Consider the following 24,922-nt stretch of genomic DNA (forward strand, 5'->3'; position numbering starts at 1 on the left):
AAACACTGACTGGGAGTGTCTGGAGCTGCCCCATGGGGTTAAGGGGGGATAGTGCAGGTAGAGCCCCCAAAAGTGAGGTGGCTGCTGGGGAGGTGGAGGGCATGAGCAGTCATTTTTGGGAGCATGGACTGAGCTCTGGGCGACAGTGCGACCCCAAGTGAGGGGGATGCATGGATAGGGCCCTCGCCCTCAGAATCCTCAATGATCATGGGTCATTTTATTCAGCCTTGGTTTCCAGGCAGAATATTAACCCGGTCAGATGAAAAGAATCTACAACAGGCAAAAAGCAGAATTTATCCCATCTCCTTCCCAAGGTGAAAATAACATCCAAAAGAGGAAGGGGTTCTGAGCATGAAGAACTCTAACCTTCTCCAACATTCTATCCAACCTTTTATCAGTTCATCCAGTAAACCTTATCAAACACGTGCTTTATCCCAGGTCTCAGAAGGCCCTGAGGACACTAAAATGAAAAGGACCTGTTCCTGTCCCCTGCTTTCCTTTTGACTTTGGGATCCAAGGATCCCAAAGGACTGAAAGGACTCAAATCCCCCAACGTCTCCCTGAAAAGGCATTGCACGGAGAGTCAGGGGCCTACAGGGAGATGATAGCAAAGCAATGGAGAAACCCCAGGAGTCCTGACTCTCAGGCTACTTCCCTTTTCTCTCTATCCCCAAAACCCTCTGCGTTCCTTCCCTGGTCAAAGTGCCCTCTTGGTCCCTCCCCGACCCACAGACTCAGCAGAGTATGAGGTTCTTTTCGCTACCAAAGGGAGCATTTCTGAATCCCTTCAGAGGCACTTGTACCCCCAAGAATATACCCAAGCTGGCTGGCAGGCAGCTGCTCTGTCTTGTCGGCCCGAGGCGGGGGCCGGGGAGGGTGGGCCGGAAGCCAGGCCACACCTTTGCTGAGAACCAGCTCCGCACCCAGACCCAGGTACCTCTTCTCTCCTGCCCCCTTCTCCCCTCTCCTCTCCCTGGGGGAGCCTGCGGGAGGCTGCTGCTGCTAGGGGGCTCGCTCATGGTCAGCATCATGTAGCCGACTTCCATGCTCGTGGCAAGCCTCCATGCCAGGGGCCTGAGCTCTGTCCCACAGAAATGTCGTCACTTCCGCGGCCGCCAGTCCCTATTTATCCTGGCAAATGTCACCTTGTGAGCCACTCAGTGGCTGTAACTGATGGCTTGGCATAGAATACAGACAGGATCAGAAAGTATATACATATATTTTTAAGGCTTGGTTCCCAAATGCCCGCGGGGGGACTAAGAACATTGTGCCAAGATGTGGGTTCCGGGCCAAAGCAATTCTTTCATTGGGTTTGGCAGCGATGAGGGAAAGGCATGCATAGCTCCAGGGGGTGTGCAGTCCCAAAGAGGAAGGTGACCCAGAGTTACTCAGACTTGTGTGCATGCCAACCCTGAGCTCGTACGAGCTCGTCGAATCCTCATGTTTACGGGAGATTTGTGATCTTGTTCCCATTCTACAGATGGGGAACACTAAGACTCAGAAAGATGAAATAAACGGCCCAAGGCCACACACCTAGCACGCAGCACAGAGCCGAGACGAGGCAGGGAAGAAAGTCGTATTTCTGGTGATGTATCACAGGGCATGTCTACACCATCTCAGTCAAGCAGCGATGGCACACAGTAGGTGCTCAACGAACATTTCAACAATAGATGGATGCTACCACAAAAAATCTGTCAAGAAATACATTTTAAAAAGGCATGGATAGGGGCACCTGGGTAGCTCAGTGGATTAAAGCCTCTGCCTTCAGCTCAGGTCATGATCCCAGGGTCCTGGGATTGAGCCCCACATCAGGCTCTCTGCTCAGCAGGGAGCCTGCTTCCCCCGCCCCACCTCCACCAGCCCCAACTCCTCTCTCTGCCTGCCTCTCTGCCTACTTGTGATCTCTGTCAAATAAATAAAATCTTAAAAAAAAAAAGATTTTATTTATTTATTTGAAAGAGAGAGATAAAGCAAGAGCGGAAACACAAGCAGGGGAGTAGACAGACTCCCTTAAGTGCAGGGAGCCCAATGCCGGGATCATGACCTGAGCCGAAGGCAGATGCTTAATGACTGAGCCACTCAAGGGCCCCAACCCTGATATTTTTAAGGAAAAATATCTAATCCAAAAAGTAGCCAGCCCCAGGAGGGTCCCTCTGTATTCTCTAGTGCTCCTGGCCCTGGGGCAGGGGAGTGTGGGTGTGGGAACCTGGATCTTAGTGCTCTAGCAGTGACCGAAAAGGGATACTTTCCTACTTGTCACTGCACTGATCACAGTGCCCTCTATCTCCTTCTTCCAAGACCACTCTATCCCCCTACCTCATTTCCATGTCAGTAGAGTGGGGTGGGAATGCCCCTGAAGTCTCATAGACTTGTCAAAAATTAGAGCCACAAGAGTCCTTGGAAGTGACCCGATCCAACCTGGTCATAGGAGAGAGGGAGGCTGAGGTCCAGTGAGCGGGTGACGAGCTGGAGGTTAATGGAATGATGTCTGGTGCCAGGCCTCCTGGCAGTGTAGGCTAGAGGCATACACAGGAGTTTGGGCTGGACCCTGATTTGCTGGAGGGTGACCTGGATCCCTCCTGCAGAGGCTACCCACCCTGAGTTCCCTCCATGCCCCAGCACTGCCCCCTGGTGGTCATCCTGGGCATGCCAGCCTGCTTCTCAAAGGCTCAGCTCAGGGTGGTGGCTTCTGAGAAATCTGACTGTGCTCCCACATCTGTGGGTGACAGACACCTTTCTCGGGGTACAGCGGTAGCCCCACGATGAGAGGACTGACATGCACATACAGGGAAGGCTTCTGGAGCTCAAGAGGCTGCAGAAACTCTGGCTAGGTTGGGGGGCAGTTTGATGTTCACATCCATGACCCCAAGGCAAATCTTTACACATATAACTAGAAAATAAGAATAAAGTTGCATTTGCAAAAGAATTCACCCACCCCTCACCCTTGCCCACTCTGGACCTTCACACTATTCACCTCTGACCCCCCCAACTCATACCTAAGCTTCCCCCCTTTCTCATCATCTCCCATGAGGATCAGAGATGGGGTGAAGGTTGGTGAGGTACACGCCACCTTGTGACAATGACCCCGAAGCTCGATGATTTGCTTTACTGGATAAGTCGTGGTGTCTCGGAGGTCACCGCCATGTGTCAAAACATCTTGATGTCTACTCTGGGCCTGGAGCAGAGGCCTAGGGGACGTAAGAGAGCACAGACACAGCAGACAGGGAAGGCCTGCGAGTTCCTCTCTTCCCTCAGCACCCGTCCATGTGGGAGACACTCAGGTCTCCGGGCCTATGAGGCATCTTTGTGCAGATGAGAAAAAGGCATTCTCCAGGCCGGCTCAGCTGGGGTTTTGCTCTTGTTAGGGCCCACGCTGTGGCCGGGAGAACACACCTGTCCCCTCCCTTGGATGCCCGGATCTGAACACCCCTCACAGTCTTACTCTGAGGCTCTGGGTATGCTTGCTCTTAATGCCTACAGAATAAGGTCCAGCTGCAAGGATGGGGGTTGTATGCGCGCATGCATGCGTGTGTGTGTGTGTGTGAAGCAGGGTTGGACAAAGACCAGCTCCATGCTGAGAAGGAGGTCTACGGGGGGAGCTCATGAGATTGTCCCGGGCTGCTGCTCCAAGCCTTTCCCTGCAAAAGGAGCAAGCAGGGAGGATGTGTGCCTCTGGCTCAGAAGAGGGCAAGACCCTCCCCCAACATAGCCATCACCATGGTAACTCACAGCTGCCGCCAACGTCACTCTCCCAGCATTCACTGGGCAAGGCAGGATGGTGTTTCTACACACTGCTGTCTCATACGAGACCGCAGAGCGCATAATGCTTGTCATGAGTCTTGGGGCTAAAGGGCTGGCAGTCAAACAAACCTGACACACAGACACACACAGACACACACACACACACACACACACAAATGCAAATAATGTCCGCTACTGAAAGCTCATCACACGGCGAGCGTGACCCCAAGCACTTTCTCTGTCCTCTGTGGACTCCAAAGCTCCTGTTCTTTCCACTACAGTAGACTGCCCTGAAATACACATGCCTCCGGACGTACACACCTACTTATGGTCCGGCCAGTAGTTTGTGCAAACCATTAGAATCACACGGAGGGGCTGTCTGGGGGGTGCTCAGCCAGTTAAGCGTCTGCCTTTGGCTCAGGTCATGGGATCCAGCCCCGAATCGGGCTCCCTGCTCAGCGGGGAGTCTGCTTCTTCCTCTGCCCCTCATGCCACTCGTGCTCTCTCTCTCTCTCTCCTTGTTCTCTCAAATAAAAAAAAAAAAAAAACTTAATAAAAAAAAAAGAGAGAATCACGTGTGCAAGTCTGCGGTTCTGCAGACATGTGCACCGAGATGTGTACGTGGACCCGTCCTCCACTGTCAGTGAGGAAGGAAAAAGACGAACGCAGTGGCACAAAGGTCATTTAATCTGGAGAAGGGCTAGTTCATCAGGAGGAAGCCCTGTGCAACGGGTGGTAAATCAGGAAAACAAGCTTCCCCACGGAGGGAAGACTATGATAAACTTGAATTAGACTAGGAAGACAAGACTATGAACTTGAACTAGCGGAGGCAAGAACGGACGGGGCAGTGTTCTAGCAGGAACATAGGTCTTCGAGTCAGAAACACACTTCGGATCCTGCACTGTCCTTTTCTCGCTGTGTCTGATCTTGCACAAGGCACCTCAGCTCGCTGCAGTTTTCCCCTCTGCAAAACGGGGAGAATAACGGTGCCCCTCCCCGGGGAGGGTTGTGGTGAGGGTGACGGTGCTCATTCACGTTCCACATGCTCCGCACGGTGCTTGGCACACAGTAGGTGCTCTATAAACGGCAGTTTTTGTTCATCAGAAGGTACTCAGTGGCGGGTGGGCCAAGGGTGCTCACTCGCACCGGGGCTGGACTGGCTTCTTGGTTCTTTCGTTTGCAGGTGGGCAGTGCAGTCCCGGAGGACTCTCCACCCTCCTCTGGGCCCTTGCTGGGGCTGAGGGAGGACCTCGTCCTTGGAGGCAGGGAGCGGATGAGGTGGAAACGGAGCCTCGTCTCCGAGTCATCAGGTCTGATGACAGGCCTGCACCGTAGCGACGTTCCGCCTTCAACCCTGCTCCCCGGGACCCCAGCTCTGCCGTGGGAGAGGCTGGGCCTCGGAGGCCTTCCCTGGCCAGCAGTCTGAAATCTGCTGTAGGAAAGGATGGGGGCCTCCAACGCAGGGTAACAACCCCCCCAGATTTAGGGAGGAAGGGGAGGAAGGGGGACTCCAGGGAATCCATCATCCAGCAGTCAAATCTACCCAAGTTCTGTACAATTTTAATTATTAGCTGACAATTAAGTAAACTGCGATAACTGACTGCTGAAATCTTAATTACTTCCACCAAGGTTTCAGAAACCACATTAGTAGTTTAGCCCAGGGCAGAGGCCACAGAGGACCGGGTTCTCGGCTGACTTCTACACTGGCTTCTGCTGTGAGCGGCTGGGCTCCGCGAGAAGCAACAGGAGAAACGGAAGTGACTCAAGGGCGAGAACATTTTCAAGTCACGGCATTTCAGAGCTCGGGAGACTCATGTGCCCTCTCATTTTATAGACGTGGGAAAAATGACACCTCACTCGGGCTCAGAGAGGGAAAGGCGTGGCCAATGTCTCCCAGGTGGGGAATAGCAGGGTAGGTGTGCCCTGGCCCGGGGCCCTTTGCACCCGAGCACTGTGTCTCCTTGCTGGGTTGTGGGCTGGGGAAGAGAGGCACTGAGATGAGTCCCCAAAGGGGTTGATCAAAATGTAAATTACAGCAGAGCACCTGGGTGCCTTGGTCAGTTAAACATGGGACTCTTGACTTCTACTCAGGTCATGATCTCAGGGTCATGAGATCAAGTGGGGAGTCTGCTTGAGAGTCTCTCTCCCTCTTCCTCTGCCCCTTCCCCTGCTCCAACTCTCTCTCTCTCTCTCTCTCTCAAAATTGATAAATAAGTCTTTAAAAACCAACAAGGTAAATAACTGTTTGGAATGGTCTGGTAATAGATACATGTAGATATCCAGGCTAGACCAAACGACCTGCGGAAGGAAGAATCCAGCCATCACACACACACACACACACACACACACACACACCTGTCTCTCTCTCTCTCTCTCTCAATCACTCCCAAGAAGAAAACAAAAAATCTCTCCTGACCCTATTAGATCCCAAGGGTGGCGTCCAAGTCTTTTCTAAACTCAAGAACCTGGCAGCTTGGGATCCTAGTACACATGGGTCAAACACCATGATAATAAAAGCCATTACAAACACAAGCATTCCAGCCCTAGCCAGTGGGCCGCCTTCCCCAAACGACCACAAAAGATGCTTGGCAGCGGACCACATCACAGCTAGTATCTGTGGCTGACATTTTGTCTTTCCCACAAGTCAGATGGCTTTGGTATCACTTTTATCTCTGTCCTCTACGCAAGGACGCACACCTTCAAGGTCCCGCCAAAGGAGGCAACGGGGACCCACCTCCGGGGAGTCCTCAGCCCTCCAGGTCTCTACCGCCTGCTCAGAAGTTGCGCTGGGTGGGTCCTGCAGGTTCTTGCACAAGATGCGGGGTGGACTCCTGATCTTGAGTCTCGGAAGGCTCCGTCCCCCAGTGTGGCTGGAGCGGGCACGGAAGCGGACAGGTGAGCCAGCCCACCAATCTCCCCAGAGCAAAAGACGTCTCCTACGGTTCCACCTCCTCCCTCCACCCTGTCTCCTCACCGTCTGATGAGCTGGAGGCCTAGAGAGAGCACTGGGCAGGCCTCCATGCAAGAGGCACCCCCCGCTTCCATGGAGCAAGCAGGCGGGGGACGTTTTATTCTGCTCCTGATTCTGTCATTTCATTCATCCCCCCACGTAAGTCACAATATTGTCAGAGGCGGTTGTCACAGAACCCTGCGGCGTGACAAATCACACAGTTCTGGTTACGGAGTGCTCCTGCTCCCCGGAGGAGCTCCCGGGGAGATTCATCCTTGCCCCAGAGAATCCTGAATCCTCCCAACTAGCGTGTGAGCCAAGCTGGAGGCAAGTGTTTGTAACCCTCCTACAGGGAGCTGCGTGGGGCAAAATACCTAGAAAGAGCCAGGACTCAGGAAGTAAATTATTTGCCACATGGATGGGAGGCAAAGGGAGGCAAAGCAAGGCAAACCAGGAGATAGAAGAGAAATCTGGGACCAGAGAGGAGGGCAAGCGTGGTCCAGCCCTTGCCTGGGATTGCCAGGCTGGTGTCTCTCCAGATCACCTAGAGTTCTGATTTTGATTGCGTCAGAAGGCTGGGATCAGATAGCCTCTGCAATGTGTCTCTCCTGGGCACTGGGCTAAGAGGAGGGGGGAGGCAGGGGGACAGGGGAAGAAGGCAGCAGGGGCAGGCTTGCTTTCCCAAGGGCACACACTAATTAGCTGTGGGGTCTTGGATTAAATGACTTCCCCTCTCTGGGCCTCAGTTTCCTATCTATAAAATAACAGAATTGGAGGGGCGCACCTGGGAGGCTCGGTCGGTTAAGAATCTGACTTGATTTTGGCTCAGGTCATGATCTCAGGGTCCCGAGATTGAGTCCCATGTCAGCTTTGCTCTGGGTGTGAAGCCTGCTTAAGATTCTCTTTCTCCCTCTGCCTCTCCTCACCCCTCTCTAAAAAAATAAAAATAAAAATAAGGGAGCTGGAGTAGGGGATACCCAAGGTCCCTCACCAGCTTTGGCCATCTGGTTCTATAGCTTTGTAGTTGGCTGAATCCATATAAACATCCTTTCTCCCAAAATGTGTTACAGATGCTGGTGTGAGAGTGTTATCCCTGGTGATTATGACTCAGAAAGCTGAGTTGGAGCCGGGAATCTGCGTCTTTGCAAGCCCCCAATATGGATGATAAAGAAGGTCACAGTTCTTTTTAAAGCTTTTATTTATTGGGGCACCTGGGTGTCTCAGTCGGCTGAGTGTCTGCCTTCAGCTCAGGTCATGATCCTGGGGTCCTGGGATCAAGCCCGGTATCAGGCTCCCTGCTGAGCAGGGAGTCTGCTTCTCCCACTCCATCGCATGACCCTGAGCTCATGACCTGAGCTGAAATCAGGAGTCAGATGCTTAGCTGAATGAGCCCCGCAGGCACCCCCAGAAGATCCCATTTTGAGGAATTCTGACATCTTGTTGCACACCACCAGAATAGTATGTCCATCACAAAACGGGGCTCATTTCCTGATGCCAGGCCACTGGGCTGTGTCCTGGGCCTTCAGACCAAGTTTACTCCCTGGCACACGTCCACTGTTTTCTGGGAAAGCCCACTCCTCCATCTCCAAGCTCCATATCCAAGAAGCCACCTCCGTCCTGCTCTCCGGTCGCTGCTGTGGAGAAGGGCCACAAGGGGGCGCTGCCAGCCCTCAGCCAGCCGTGGCCTTGAGGCTGCCGCAGTACTGCAGAAGGGCAGCTGTCTCGTTCTCAGGCTTGGCGAGCCGCTGGTCGCCGCAGGAAGGGTCTTTTCCCTCTGCAGGAAGGGTCTTTTCCCTCTGCATTCTGCTTAGGACACCTCCTTTCCTCCCAGGCTCTGCACTCCCAGGGCCGGCGTCCTTCCCCCGACCCCAGGCCTTGGTGCCTGGGTTGTACTAACATTCTTGGAAAAGAGCCAAGAGTTTGCAGCATCTACTTTGGGGAGCCTGTCCTACTCCTGGGGCGAGGGAGCAGTGCCTGGCCTCTGGGGTGAGCCAGTCAGCCCTGGGTGTGCAGAGGGTTTGGAAGGGGTGTCTGGGGGACCTGTGGGTTCCACTTGGCAAGCTCAGATCCAGAGCCAAAGTCTAAGAGAGACTCCAACAGGCCTTTCTGCTCCAATGCCCAGCAGACGAAGGGCTGCCAGTGGAGAGCAGATGAGGGTTCAGATCTGTGCTCTGGAGGTCTCCCTCCACTCCTCTGCAATGTCCCTGAGGCGGGAAGCTTGCCTGATGAGGAGGAATGAGAACCACCCATGCCATACCCCCACCCAGGCTCGACCTGGCGCTTTCTGGGGTGGGGGGTTGGGGGATGTCGCAGCCTCTCTTTGCGGTGAGCAGGAGGGAGGAAGGGAGCCAGAGGGCAGCTCCACAAGGCTGCCGGGGTCAGGCCAGTTCAGGCTTCCTTAGCCGGTGAGCAAGTGCAGCCTTTGGAGGCAAACATGGAGAGTAAGCATTAAAGCTCCAGGGGAAAGCAACACCTCGCAGCCACTTCGTACCATCTAGCGGTGATACTGCTTTAGGTAAGGACCAGTGGAGGGGAGTCAAGGCTGGGGGCCAGGGACCAAGGAGGAGACGCCTGCCTGCACCCCTGTAGGGAAGGGGTGCTGCTGGGAGAATCCCGTCGTCTTCTCTTCCCCACCCCATGTCCTTCCGAATGTTAGGTTATGGGATCAGAGAGATTTATGAACATATTCAATCTTCTTTCCTTTAGAGACTTGGATGCTGGGCTCAGCTCGCAAGGGCAGGCCTCCCGCAGAAAATGAGCTGCCTGCCTCAGCAGGAGACACCTGCCTCTCCTGCCCGGTGGACCTCAAGACTTATTGGCAATGTTTTCCAGCAGTGATGCTGCCCAGACCCTACATGGGACACCTGGCTCCAGTGACGCTGCTGCTGGGAGCTGGGAGTGGTTCTTAGAGCCACAGTTCACGCAGCAGAGAAAGCGGAGAGGGGAGAGGAAGCGAGGGAAAGGGCTGGGGGCTGGGGGCTGGGGGCTAGGCCCGGGTGGTTTCTGACTGTGAACGAGTGATATCAGTACCGCTAACTCCTCCACAGCGCCGTGTGCCACACACTGGTCTAGAAGCTTCATGAATATCAGCCCATGTAATCTCCATTACAGCCCTGGAGAGCAGTCCTATTAGTAACTCAGTTTTGCTGTTGAGAAGCATGAAGCCCAGAGAGGTTAAGTAAGCTGCCTAAGGTGAAACAGCTGTGAATGGCGAAGGCAGAATTGGACAAGGCTAATCGGACTCTTTGGCTGTGTTCTCCAAGACCGCAGCCCAAAGCCACAAATGCGTATCGAGATACACAAATACGTAGACAGAGATGTAATTCACACGACAGTCACCCCTTTCAACAATTCGGGGGCACCTGGGTGGCTCAGCGGGTTGACCATCTGTCTTGATTTCGGCTCAGGTCATGATCTCGGGGTCCTGGGATGGAGCCCCATGTTGGGCTCCGTGGAGTCTGCTTAAGAGTCTCTCTTCCTCTGGCCCTTCCCCCGTGCTCACTCACTCTCTCTCTCAAATAAAGGAATATTTAAAAACATAAACTAAAAAATAAAAAATAAAGTACAGTCCAATGGTTCTTAGCACATTTGCAAAGTTGTGCAACCATCACCATTGCCTAATTCCAGAATATTTTTATCAACTCCCCCCCCCACCCCTACCACGGCCTCAAAGAACCACCGTGCCCATTAGCAAGCACTCACCACTCCCCCCCCCAACCCCGCCCCAGCCCCTGGCAACTACCGATCTCTACTTTCTGTCTCCACAGATTTGCCAGTTCTGGACATCTCATATAAATCTAATCATGAACATTGGCCTTTTGTGACTGGCTTCTTAGCACAATGCTTTCAACGTTCATTCATGTTGTCTCAAGTATCACTATGTCATTCCTTTTCACAGCTGAATAACTTTCTACTGCTTGGATATACCATATTTTATTTATCCATTCATCATTTGATGGGTATTTGGGTCATTTCCACGTTCGGCCTATTTTATGAATAAAGCTACTATGAACATTCTTTATATGGACATACTTTTTCATTTCTCTTGGATAAATGCCCAGGAGTGCAACACTGGGTCACACGGTAACTCTGTGTTTAACATTCTGAGTATCTGCTGGACTGTTTTCCAAAGTCGCTGCCTTTGGAGCGCCTGGCTGGTTCCTCAAAGATTCTTGGTCTCGGGTTGTGGGTTTGAATCCCACATTGGGTGCAGAGATTACTTAAAAATAAAATCTTTAAAAAAAAAAAAAACCAACAAAAAAAAACAAAACAGCAACCAAAAAAACCCAAAGCGGCTGCCCCATTGCACATTCCCACCAGCCGTGTGAGGGTTCTGATCTGTCCACATACTCTCTGACATGTGTTATTATCTGTTTTTTTTTTTTTATTATGGCCATCCAAATGGGTGTGAAGTGTAAATCACTGTAGATTTAATTTGCGTTTCCCTAATGACGAATGAAGTTGAGCATCTTCTATATTTAAATTAATTAAAATTAAAAAAATTTTAGAATTCAGCTTGTCATTTGCCCTAGCCACATTTCAAGTGCTCAATGGCCACATCGTCACACTGGCTCATAAGCACTAGAGACAGAGACCATTTCCATCGCCTAGAAAGTTCTCCTGGACAGCACTGCTAGAGCCCAGGGGGCTTCGTCTATACTGTATCACAGGCTGTTTCTTTCGTTTTTCTTTTTTTCTTTTTTTTTCCACTGGCTGTTCCTAAGAGGTTTTCCCCTTAATGAACTTCGTAGTCTGGCAATTCCACTGTACAGCTGGGGCCCATCTTGGGTTCCTGGGGTCCTGCAGCTGAAGACAACAGTGGGTCAGACAGAGACTTGCCAGAGCACAGGATCTGAGTTAGTGGCAGAAGAGAATCAGCAGCAAAGGGGAAGGTGCATTCTGGCTCTGTGCTTTTGTCATTTAGCTCCTCCAAATCGTTGACATTCCTTCCTTTCCCAGGACCTACCAATGGCCAAGTGACCAGGGGCTCTGTCTCTGAAGATACTGCTCTTTTGATGGGAGACCTGCCCCCCGTCCCGCCTCTGCCTGCACCAGAACTCCGGGCTGGGGACCCTCCGAAGTTCTCCCACCCAGACCCTGCCATCCTCTCTGCTCTAGAGGTGCGTCCCACCTGACTCCTCTAGAAGGAGCTGGACTTCAGCAAGGGGACAAGGCTCATGGATAGACTACCACGGCTTTTGATGCAGCTACCGACCCTGGGACGCCGCTGGCCTCCACCTTAGCCATCCACGCGGGGCCTATTCTCTGGGAGCCCGCAGCTGGGAAGCTGGTGTGCACATGCGGGGGTCAGGTGTTGTCAGCAGCACCCAGGGGCCTTGCTGTTTGCTGGGGACCCATTAGAAAATGGTGAAGAGGGCGTGGGCCTAGGGGAGCAGGGAGGGGCTCCTGGAGGAGATGGCCAATAATCTGAAACCAAGAAACCAAATGAAGGGAAGGAGTGAACCGGACCACGGGCAACAGAGCAAGTCCCCTGCTCAAGCCCCCAGCTCGGGAGTGATGTCATCTAAGCCAAGGCCAAGCCACAAGAGAGAAAGGACTGCCTCTGGCTGTTGGATGGCAGGAAGCCACGGGCCACACAGCCAGCGTTACCCCCAACCAGCCTGTGACCTGGGGCAAGGTACTTAATTCTTGGGCCTCAGTACTCTTACCTATAAAGTGATAAAATGACACATCCTACCCAGCGTTCTTGTTCAGATTTCCTGTCTCTTCCCCCACTAGACCATGACCTCTGGGAAGGCAGAGCCGCGGCCCATTCATCCCTATCTGCACACGACCCCTCAGACACAGGCCATGCTCCCCTCACTGTTTTATTTTTTTTTTTTAAGATTTTATTTACTTATTTGACAGAGAGAGATCACAAGCAGGCAGAGAGGCAGGCAGAGAGAGAGGGGAAGCAGGTTCCCTGCCGAGCAGAGAGCCTGATGCAGGGCTTGATCCCAGGACCCTGGGACCCTGACCTGAGCCGAAGGCAGAGGCTTTAACCCACTGAGCCACCCAGGAACCCCATCCCGTCACTGTTTTAAACAATAAGACGGGAGAGGGGGTGTGGGTTTGGGGTGAGGGTGGCACGTGGTCGAGACAGAGCACATGTGCAGGCACCCGGTCTGGCCAGCCTGTGTATGTGCCCGTGTAGACTGCCCCGGCCCCAAGCCTAGAACATGGTTGGCGTGAACGCTCCTCAAACATCCGAGCAGGCCTGAGCCTCAGAGGTCGCTGAACAGAAGAAGAAACTGAGGCCCAGCGGAGTGGCAATGACTCGGTGACGAAAATACAGCTTGCTGATTTCAGAGCCAGACTGGAAGAGGTAGAGGTCGGGCTCTAAGGAATTCTTTGGCTCCGAGATGGTTTGGGACAGTGTGTGGGCGATGCAGGGCTGCCCCAGTCGGTGGGCGGAGGTCTCTCTGCCTGAGGGGGCTGCTCACAACCCCCTCTTCCCCAGCCCCACCTCTGCCGGGGGAGCATCTGCTCCCACATCTAAGACCCATCGTCTGCCCTGCCTGGCTGCCTCCCTGGAGGAGTCACATTTCTGGAAGCGCCTTCTATGTCACGGATGCCCTCGACCCTCTGCTGCCTCCCACTGGGGACCCTTGGGCTCAGCCCATCTGCCGCTCGCCTGTCTCCCCACCCTCGGGATGATCCTACTACCCACTAGAAGGACCAGGCTTGGACAAAGCCCGCGGCACTGCCCCCGTGGCTTGGGCACAAACGGAAGCAAGAAGGAATAAGGTTAGCTTTAAGGACTTCCAATTAAGAAGGCAGAGAAATCCCACAGTGAAACTTAATAAAGTTTGCTGAAGAGTTATTAAAAAGCAGGCGGGAGGGGTGGGGGACAGTATTTACTCAGTATTTTCCATGTACCGACCATGATGCTACACACAGAACCAGAGTTTCGGCTACCCACCGTCCTGAAGCCAGTGATGCTCCCGAGTAAGGAGAAGGTCAAGAGCAGCCTCACGCTGTCACAAGCATCTACGTCATTCCCCGCCCTTCACCTCAGCACGAGGGCACTTTATCATCTCGAATCATTACAAGAGGTGTGAGATGATGTTTTTTTTTTTTTTAAGATTTTATTTATTTGAGGGAGAGGAAGAAAGCGTACCCAAGCAGGGGGAGCGGCAGGCAGAGGGAGAGGAAAAAGCAGGCACCCCACTGAGCAAGGAGCCCCACGTGGAGCTCCATCCCAGGACTCTGGGGTCATGACCTGAGCTGAAGGCAGAGGCTTAATCCACTGAGCCACCCAGGCACCCCAGTGAAATGAGTCTCATTTATGTGACCTTCACTATAGTATATTGTTGTAACTGTTCTATTTCACTGGAAGTTATTACGGTTAATTTCTCACTGTGCCATGGAACTCTATCCGAGGTCTGTATCCAACAGAAAAAAACCTAGTGGATACAGGGTTGGTCCTGTCTGAGTTACAGGCATCCCTGGGAGTCCTGGGTCATGTTCCCTGTGGATACGGGGGCATGACTATACATTTCATCTTTTAACACAACAGTCACAAGGGGGTAAGTATAATTACCCCCGCTTGATAGATGTATGGCTCAGAGAGGCCAGTTAACTTCCTAAGGTCCACAGCTTGCGTGAGTGGTACAGTTAGCATGTGAATCCACGTCTGACTCTGAAGTCCATGCTTTCCCCCAAATACATGATAAATGACAATCAAGACAGTATCATCAGACCCCAGGAGGCCCTTCCTGACGGACACGCTGGACTTGCACTCCTCACACTCGCAGGAAGAGGCCCGTCCTTCGGGCTGCGGAATGAATGAGCGGCAGGACTGCCAGGAGACAGGGGAGGGACGGGCGGCAGGCCAGGTCAGCGTTCCTCTGCCTCCAAGCCTCGGGGCTGCCAGCCAGGCCGGGCCTCGCTGGCAGTCACTGCTCCTGCCTGACACTTCCTCGAGGGAGCCCTTTCTCCCCACTGGGCTTTGTCCCAGCTCTGGAACCTGCAGGTCTTCTGGCCTCGGAAGAACCTTCCTAGAGCATCTGGCAGGCAGGTTGTGTGGCCCGCTTGCCAAGACCAATGGCTCTGCTCGGCTGCTTCATCAGATCACTCAGAATCCTCCCCTGGCCTGTCCAACTCCAGTGCAGGAGCCTGGGAACCAGCTGTGGCCACAAGCAGGGCTCCGGCACCACCCCCTCCTCCTGCCCTCCCACCCTCTCCCCTTCATGGGGAACATATGTGGGGGACTGGAGGCTCCCATCCCACCTCCTCCTGACCCGTCCTGCCCTTGCTAGCTGGCCTCTCACTGGAGAAGCCAAGGGGTTCCCCACACATTTTGAAGGGAAGGGCCTTCAGAGCCTGAGTACCAGGCTAGAAGCCAAGGCCCCCGGCTCCCAGACCCAGCATGTCCTGGCAACTGGCAGCAAGCTGCTCAGCCCTTCCGGGCCTCAGTTTCCCCTTCTGAGAGAGAAAAAAAAATCAATGCCATTCCCACACTTGCGAAAGCAGGAGAAAGGATGTGAAAAGAGAAGGGAAGTGAGCAGAGCTTAAGGACTGGGCATTCTTCTCCAGAAGGTCCAGTGGGGTAGCATGTCAGGGCTGGGGTCCCTCCGGAGAGCCTGGGACCCATACTGAAATGAAGCCCAGGGAGGGGCAGGACGAAGCACCCAGGCTCAGCCCTCGCCCAAGCCCAGCAGGGCCTGCATACATCCCATGGGCCCAGGCCCTGCGCTGCAGCCACCAAGGGACTAAGGACTGGTCACTGTTTGAATGGAGCTGAATTCCCAGGGGAAAAACATCTCCCTTGGAGATTTCCAGGTTTGACAAGCTACAAAGCCACATCTAAGTTCAGTGACAACAAATCCGTCCAGTGTGGAGCTAGAGCCCCTTCCCCACCAGAACACCTGGCCAATGTGCTAGGATCCTTAGAAGAACCCAACTCCTGCTTCTTTCAGCAGGAGCCCTCTGAAAGAAGGGCAGAGAAAGTGCGAGAGGGAAAAACACTCTGCATGCGAGTGAGGCCCAGCTTGGACCAGGAGCCACACACAGAGCTGGAAGGGTGACGAGGAGGAGGGCCAGCGTGCCTGCAGCAAGTTCTCAAGGGCTGGAGGCAGGACCTGGGGAGGACACAGCCTGGGCAGTGAGCTGCCTGCACTCGGGGCACAGGGGCAGTGGGGGCCTGTGTGTGTGAGCCCCTGGGGAAGAGGTGCTGCAAGAATGTCCGAGGGGAGCACGGGAAAGCCAGCTGCCCTCCGCTGTTCACCTGAATGCATGGAGGAGGTTGCCCTGGGGGAAATTTAGAACTGGGACTCGGCCAGGCTTCCAGGGAAAGTGGACAAGAAAAGTGAATACCTAGGGCGTGGCTGGCCTTGACTCTTGGAAATCCATAGACCCTTTTGGCCGAATTGATCTCCTCTGCCCCTGCCTGGAGGCAAGAAGGCAAATTAACATTTATTAAATGCCTACTGTGTGCCAGCCCTTCACACTCTTATGTCATTTAAGCCCCATAACACCCTGTGAGGCAGGCACTCCGAGGGCCCATTTTGCAGCTGTAGAGACTGACGAGCAATTTGCTGTTGGCCTCAGCCGGGAAGCAGCAGGGCTGGGACGAGAACCCATCTTCCGCTTCCAGTGCTCATCCCCATGAGTCACTTGGGTGACTGGTCTCGCCCATCACAGATTTTTCAATGAGAAAGCAACCTAACAGAACAGAGCCCAGAGATAAATCGCCTGGGCATTCATGGCTCTCCTGATTAGCTTCTAACATCTGTCCAGAGGATGTACCTGTTCTTGGGGACCGAGGCGATCGTCCCGGGGCGCTGAGACCCAGCTCATCCTGCCGCGACTGGCGCCAGGGCTGGGGATCCAAGACACGCTCTCCCTGCAAATGATCCCCAGCCCATCCTGGGGAAAGAGACCCAGGCAGCTGGTGACCCCTGCCCCCAACCCTCCCAGGGGTCATCCATCTTTCATGAGACAGAGGACACAGAGGGGGCACCCCAGCCTCAGAGGAAGGGTCGGAGAGAGATGGGGACTCAGCTGCACGTGCCTAGCTCCAGCGCCCCCCAGCAGCCAGCAGTTGGTTGACAGATGGGGTCCTCTGGCCCTCAAGGTTACTTGGCCATTGCTCCCACTCTCCGTTACAGGGGGCAGCTCCCCTGGGCCCCTAGTCCTAACTGGGTGAGCCCCCAGTGATGATTCGGGGGCTGCTCTCCTCCAGCTCTGTGCTCCGCTCTGAGGGCGGTTGCCATGGGAACAGCTGGCCAAGGATGTGCTGACTCCCGGAGACCCGGATGGGTGCGCCTGGGGACGGGGGTAAGCAGACGTGACTGGATTGATGTCTGTGCGTGTTCCCTCCCCCACCAGGAAGCCAAACCAGGGGTCATGCTGGGAAGAGGATTTTGTACTGGAGTGCCAAGCCATGGCTGGAGGCTGGGAGATGGCTCAGGTGGCTTCGGACAGACCCTTCCCCCATCCCTCAGTCCAAGGAGTACCAGGGCCTGCCATCCACACCACTGTGGGCCTCTGCCACATGAGACTTGCGTGTCGCTCAGATGACATCCGATCCCTGGTTTGCCGTTCGCGGTCCTCTACCCTAATTCTTCCGTCCGATCGTCATTACTTCCCTCCAGATTTCGTCCCCTTGTTCACGCAGATCTCTGCTGCCTCCCATCACTGCAACTTTGCTTGTTCCATCCCTCCAACTGCTCCCATCGAGAGGGCCTTCCCCACTGGGGTGACTTCTATCCAGGCCTCAATGTCCACTTCATACCTCCTCCAAGACACCTCCCCAGGCCATCCCAGTGATCGTTCTTCAGGTAACAGAACATCTCGTGTCTGAGCCACTCCCGTCAAGGCACACGTCCTACTTTTGCCATAACAACTCCCAGGGCATGCTGGTCCTGTCTCCCCACTAGACACGACACTTCGTACGTAACCCCACTTCAATCCCAACAGCACTGGACAGGACACATCAGATGCCCGGGAAATGTCGGGCTGATGGAGTGAGCACCTGTGTCCCCTGGAGAACATGCACTTGCCTACAGCCTGGCCCCCTCCCCTCAGGTAGGAATCACTAGTCCTGTCTTAGGTCCCTGCTGGATCCTGCCACAGGCTTCTAGCACAGCCTCTGTATCCCACTACTGCCCAGACTTCTTGACACATCTATCTGTCCCCAGGGAGAACACAATGCCTGAGATCGAGTAGGTTCTACATAAAGCCTGCTACACAAATTCATCCCCAGGGAATGCAGTCAGATGGCGCGTCCTCTGTTCCACCCACCTGCCACACCTATCCTGTCTCGTGGGCCTTTCGGGCTCCTAGATGGGCAGGGAGGCAACCTCATGTCCCCACGCTATAGACTCCCCTCTCCTGCACTGCCGCCCGAGGCCATGGCTAGGCCATCGGATGTCTCCAGCTTACTCCCTGCAGGAACCCTTCATGCCAACCTCCCCACCCCAGCTCCCCAACCTACTGTCTCAAGTCTTGCCTTCCGCCTTTCAAACACCAGCAGCACCTATCTCTGCCAGTGTGTCCTGATTCGGAGTCTCTGGCCTGCCTCTCTGCATCCTTACTTCTGCAGGCACTGATCCAGGGCCCTGGGCCCGCCCCTCCGTGCAGGTGGCCTCTCAGACAGCCTGTGCCTCATGGTGTGCCCGGTGAACACCTGACTTGTCCAGTCACATACGCGAGCCTTTGTCTTCCTCCCTGACATCTCAGCCTCCGTTCTCCCTCGTCAGACACAAATCAGAGAGAAACGGCTCCCCTGACACCATAAACGCTTTTAATGGAGAGCAGAAACTCACTCTAAAGGTTTTCCTACATTTTCTAGGCCATTACAAACTCCTATTACCAGGGAGCCTCAGTGATTTTTCCCTGGGCAGGCAGACGTATATATTTTACTGGACACAGAACTCTTTAACACACATTGAAAAAACTATAATAAAATTTACCATCCCAGACTCGTAAAGCTGGAGTTCTCTGTCACCTCACTCCAGCTCTCAGCTTACAGAGATCCTTTTCCTAGAAGGATGCCAACAAGCCTCACTCAGCCAGCTCTTAGGCGAGGTTCCTCTGGGCTCCGAGGGCGCCCCACATCCCCCAACACAGGACATGGCAGTAGCCACGCCGTAATGTAGTAGTTGCCCGGCTGCTCGTGCATGTCCTCCCCTGGCGAGCATCTGCCTCCTTTGCCGTATCTCAAATGCATGTAACCCGGGCTCATGAAATGTTGTGAATGAATGAATAAATGCTCAAATGGCAGGAAGAAAAGAAGACACAGTCACAGAGCAGCTCTGAGAAGAAGTCGGAGGGAGTACAGGGAAAGGAGGCACAGCCCTGGAGAGTAAGTGACACACGAGAAGAATTCCCGGCCAAGAGGAGCTGGTATGCCCCTGTGGGCCGGCTTCAGGCGGAACGCCATTCCCCAGTCCTGACATAAGGCCCCTGGACCCCAGCCAGGGAGGGAAGAAAACAGGTGACATCTGGTGCTCCAACTCCAAAGGATGGTAGTAACTTTTGGAGGATTGTATCCAGATATATTCCACAGTCAAGTCCAAGTTTACCAGGAAGGAGTGCTGAGATCAATTAGCAGAGGTTTTATAATTCACAGGCAGAACTGTATTTACAGCTGGCTTACCCACTTCTTTTCTTAAGGATCTCCAGAAAAGGGGATTCCATAGTTTCCTACAGCAGAGCTGCACAAGGCCGAGCCCTGTTCCTTAGCCAGGAACTAGGGACTGGGCTGCCTACAATTCTTTCTGGCCCTGTGCCTTGGCTCCATGCTAGTCTGTAAGGCTGAAATATCTCGTGGCCTCCCCATCCCATGTTCCCCATCCTTCCTCACTCACCATTCAGTGAGCACAGTCTGATCATCTTTTTTGTACCAAACACTGGGCTAGGCTCTAGGGTTAAGTGCGGGCGGGCTAGGAGGTTTGGTCCCCTAGCCTTTCTCTCAAGGAAACTTCTCTGATGCCCCCACCCAGACTGAATCACTTTCCACCAGAGCCGAGACACTGCTTGTGCCTTTTACCACAGAGGTTCTCAGCCAGGGGTGACGGTGCCCACCAGGACGCATGTGGAAATGTCTGGGGACATTGCTCATTGTCATGACCTGGGATGCGGTATTACCCGCATAGAGGCTAGGGACGCAATCCGACACGCGGCGATGCACAGGACAGTCCCCAGCAATGAGGAGCGATCCAAAATGTCAGTAATGCCAAGGCTGACCCCATGGTATGCCAACCCTTTTCTGATGTATAGTATTGTTTGTTTTAAGATGTTATTTATTTGAGAGAGAGCACACGAGCGCGTGGTGGGGGTCAGGGCTGGTGGTCGGAGGGGGAAAGAATCTCCAGCAGACCCCAGGCTTTTGCAGAGCATGGAGCCCCACACGAGGCTCAATCTCAGGATCTGAGACCATGACCTGAGTCGAAACGGATAGTCTGACCCTTGCCTGTCTGAGCCACCCAGGCGCCCCTAATGGTATAGTATTGTTAAATACTGTCACTTAATGACTCCCTCCCCCTGCTCCCCACTCCCTAGATTTTAAGTTCCTTGAGGGCACAATCCAAGTATTTTAATATCTGCAGCTGATCATGCAAGGCTCCCGAGGGTCCAGGAACTCCCTGAAATATGCAGAATCTTGTACCGATGTGTGATGTTCATTTCTCTGGGGAGGGAGTCTGAGACCAGAAAAGATAAGCAGCACTGAGCTGGAGCCCAGCACTGGGACATGAACAGGCCAGGTGTACTGTATAGACCCCCGGGGCAGAACCCCCACCCAGCTGTTCTGAGTTTCCAGCACATTCCCATGACCATTCATACCTCCCTCCAAATTGGGTTGGGATTCTGATCAGAAGGGTAAGTTCAGGGGCACCTGGGTGGCTCAGTGGGTTAAGCATCTGCCTTCGGCTCAGGTTACGATCCCAGGGTTGTGGAATCGAGCCCCACGTCGGGCTCCCTGCTCAGCATGGAGTCTGCTTCTCTCTCTCCCTCTGCCATGCACTCCAACCCCACTCGTGCTCTGTCTCCCTCTCTCAAATAACTAAACAAAATCTTAAAGAAAGGAAGGAAGAAGAGAGAAAGAAAGAAAGGAAAGACGGAAAAAAGAAAGAAGGGTATGTTCAGCAGGCAGAGCTCCCCTCCCGGGCTCCACTGAGGAGTCTCACCATCAGTCCCCCTCCACTTAGCAAGTTCAAGACACTAAATTATGTAAAGTCAGTTCCAACAAAAAGGAGGAGGACTTTTGCCTTAGAATTCCTTGAGAAAGCTTTCACAGAGAAGGGCCCGTTCTTTCAGTGGGTGTGTTGGATTAACTGCTTCTGGGAAGCCCTTGAAGAGACCCGGTGAAACTGTCAGATGATCACATGACTTTGGGAATCAATTCTCCCCATGTTTCCATTAGGTAAACTGAGGCCTTCAACTCAAAGTCATAGGTAAGAAGGTGATTCATCTAGCACTCCAGGTCCCAGCCTCTGCTACTCCCCTAACCAGCCTCCTTGTTAATGGACGTAGAATTTATCAAAGTGAGAGCTACTTTCATTCCATCATGTCAGGGATAGGCAAGAGAGATAAAAGGGCATTTGACTCCCTGCTGTCAGCCGGAGATGCTAATGAATCCTTTGCTTCCAAAGACGATTATCGGACAGAATAATTCATCGCTAGAGATTAATTGGACTAATTATGTTGGCTCTCGGAATCCCCTGAATAATTATTTTCTATCGGGGCGGGTGTCAGTGATAATTGTGTGATATCTGAGCCTCTTCCCCTGAGTGAAAAGCCCACAGACAGGGCTCCCTGGTTTTGAACAGTGGGAACGATGGAAATACAGCAGGGGGCGAAGTTTTAGCTCTGGCCTGGTTCTATGGTGCTCATGTTTCACGTGGAAATCCTTTATCTGGGAAATATTACCATGTCGAACATCCCACGTCCAGTATCTAATATTATCACTTCTAATAACCTTTCTCACACCCTCATTCAGCATATTCCTCAAAAGACCTCACTTTTCCCAGAAGTCCTTGATGCCATAGGAATAGGGAGACCACAAGTTGTGTGAATTATCCCTCCTGGGAGAAAGGGGTACCTGCCCCCCCATACCTCCCTTGCCCAGTCTCCTCCAGGGCCACCGCCCCGGCCACCCTCAGCCCACCGGCAGGGCAAGAGCCCCAAGACGAGCACCCATCCAGAGCAACCCGCTCCATTCACAGCATTGGAAAGCTTCTCCAACAATCTCTCTCTTTAAATTAAGAGTCAACAACACTGCTGGGGGGAATAGCTATGAAGGCTGAGGGTACAACAAAAAAATTTCATGTTAAAATGAAACTTACAATAGGGGCGCCTGGGTGGCTCAGTGGTTTAAGCCTCCGCCTTCGGCTCAGGTCATGATCTCAGGGTCCTGGGATCGAGCCCCACATCAGGCTCTCTGCTCAGTGAGGAGCCTGTTTCTCCCTCTCTCTCTCTGCCTGCCTCTCTGCCTACTTGTGACCTCTCTCTCTGTCAAATTAAAAAAAAAAAAAATGAAACTTACAACCAAGTTGATCTGACACGAAATAATCCACATTGTCACTTTCATCTTACGTGGCAATTAGATATGAAATGGCTGGGCAGCCATTCCTTCTAATTACACACAGCCAAATGAGGACTGTTTAGGACCTCAGTGCTGGAGGTGGTCAGAGGGGGAAAAGAAACTTTGGCTCCTACCTCCTCCCACCCCTGCAGGAGGAAGGGCCAAGAAACTGGCTTTTACTCTTATTATTCTCCCCATCAACCTCTGGTCTAAAATTAAGTCAGTTTCAGGAGACGGTCGGGTACAAGATCAGTTAGTCTTAGGGCTCCAGTCTACTCACAACCAATATTCACGGTAGGTGGATGGTAGCTTTACAATCAGACAGATCTGAGTTCCACCACGAAGTACAGAAACTCAGCCAAGAGTCTTTAATGCTCAAAGTCTCATTTTTATTCACCTATAAAATGAAAATATTTACTTTTGCTTCTTAGGGTTTGGAGAAGATGAAGAAGAGAGTATGTTAAGGGGGCATCTGCGTGGCTCAGTTGGTTAAGTGTCCGATTCTTGGTTTTGGCACAGGTCACGATCTTGGGGTCATGACATGGAGCCCTGAGTCGGGTTCCAGGCTCAGCATGGGGTCTCTCCCTCTCCCTCTGCCCAACTGCTCCTTGCTCTCTCTCTCTCTCTCTCTAAAGTAAATAAATAAATCTTGAAAAAGAGAGAGCATGTTAAGTGCTAGTACAGTGCCTTGCCCGTGGTAGACACTCACACAGCAATAGTTACTATGATCATTATTGTTTTAAGTGGGAAAGCCTATCCCCCTTGGTCCACTCTGGTTATGAACCCAGGGGTCTCTAGACGGTCCTCAGATTTAAGCTCTTACCAATCCTCCACCTCAATAGGGGAAATTTGCTGGGGTACAGAACACTCATTTCCAATCTCTCCACCTGAGGCTGGATACATAGAAGTATACTAAGTCAAATGGGGGTATGATTTAAGAGAAGACATATCCTGTCCCACCTTCTACCCAACTTCCCCGGTGGGGGGATGGGGGGAGGAGGCAATCTATAAAACCTTCCTATGGTGACTGCCTGGATTCAATCAGTGAAATATATTTAGACTCAGCGGTAAAAACCTTAGAACAAGGGTCATGGGTTAGTCATTCCCTGGTGTAATTTATATAATATTGTATATACTGGCAAAGGAGACCTTCCTAAATTCAGCTTATAAATACTTCTGAAGGTGTGCGTCAACTACACTCAAATTAAAAAATTAAGTTAAAAAAAAAAAAGACTTCTGAAGGGAGAAAGGAAAAGACATTTAGGACGAACTGGCAAGGACAGAAAGGGTTCTGTTAATGGCTAACCATGCATATTCGCAAAATACCTCTCTCACCAGGAAGGAGCTCCTGAATTGAGGGACAAAGCAGCTGCTAGGAAGCTTTTGCAAAGGCAGCAAAGTGCCCCTTCTCCAACTGGCAGTTCTCCCCGCAGGGCACAGGGAGGGGAAGGGAGTGCAGTCCCAGGCTGGCAGAGGAGAGGTAGGCTGCGGGGGCTGGGCTATTCTCCCAAAAGAAAAGGATAGATTGCTGCCCGGAAGGCAATTTGGGGGCTCATTCCGAGGCAAAGCAGACAAGATTAGTAGCAAGAGAAAAGACTACCGAAGGAAGTTCCTGAAATAAACAAATGAACTGGGTGGGGATGGGAAGGGGGACGGAATAGGAGGCAAATGCAGATAAACGCAACCTTGCAATAAATTCACAAGATATTCAGCGTGGTGTAAAGAAACCTGGTTAGGAAATGCCTGGGACCCACTGAAGATCAAGTATCAGGTGCAATGAACAAGAGGGCTTGCGGATTAACAAATCTCGAAATGCTGAAAACATCCTGTCCTAGAGTTTAATCAGACTGCTCTCCAAACACCTTGTAAAGAAATGAGTGTTTTGATGGGAACTATGGGAGAGGCTGATCCAGACGAGAAACACTGAGGGAGAAGGGATGACGGCAGCAAGAAAGTGAGGGCCTAAGAGAAGTGCGGTTCTGGGGGATTAAGAAGAGGGGCAGACAAAGGGATAGGGGAGGGGTAAAGGTGATAAGGCCAAGCACCTTGACTTTACTTAGGACTAACAGGACTCCCTCCCCTCTGGGAGCACAAGGCAGCTTGGCCATAGCTTTCCACCCTCCATCCCCGCAGCATTAAAGCCCCCCCCCCCCCCCCCCCCCGCCCCCGTCTCTGGTTCTGGAGCCTCAGGTGCTGGAGCCTCAGGTGCGTGTGGAATAAGAATCAGTGAGTTGAGGACATCATGTTCTGTCGATCTGCAAAAAAGTCTCAGTCACTCTTTCCAGGGTTGTTCTGAAACCAAGCCTAGAGTGTTCAGTGGTATTTTATTTATTTTTTTAAAGATTTATTTTAGAGAAAGACTGTGTTTGAAATGCTCAGAAGTATGGGGAAGGGGTAGAGGGAAAGGGAGACAAAGCAGACTCCTGCTGAGTGGGTAACCCCACTGGGTGGGGGCTCCATCCTAGGACCCTGCGATCAAAACCTGAGCTGAAATCAAGAGTTCAACGCTCAACCGACAGCCATCCAGGTGCCCCAAGTTCAGCGGTATTTAGTTCAGAGGGGCCTTAAAGACATGCAGCTGCGGGCTTCCCCATGCATCAGGTATCATGATTCCAGCCCAGGACATGCAGAAGGATGGACTGGGGGCAGAGTGGATTTGAAAAGCACAAAAAGTTTGGATTCTACATTTGCAGCTAATT

At 52.7% G+C, this 24,922-nt stretch overlaps 1 protein-coding gene across 9 annotated transcripts in view; it reads right to left on the reverse strand.

The window, feature by feature from the left end:
* The window catches only part of NAV1 (neuron navigator 1), a 252,915-nt gene that overhangs the window by 100,677 nt on the left and 127,316 nt on the right, over positions 1 to 24,922 (reverse strand). The window lies entirely within an intron of this gene.

The sequence above is a fragment of the Meles meles genome, chromosome 17 (assembly GCF_922984935.1).
Source record: "Meles meles chromosome 17, mMelMel3.1 paternal haplotype, whole genome shotgun sequence".
NCBI classification, from domain to species: Eukaryota; Metazoa; Chordata; class Mammalia; order Carnivora; family Mustelidae; genus Meles; species Meles meles.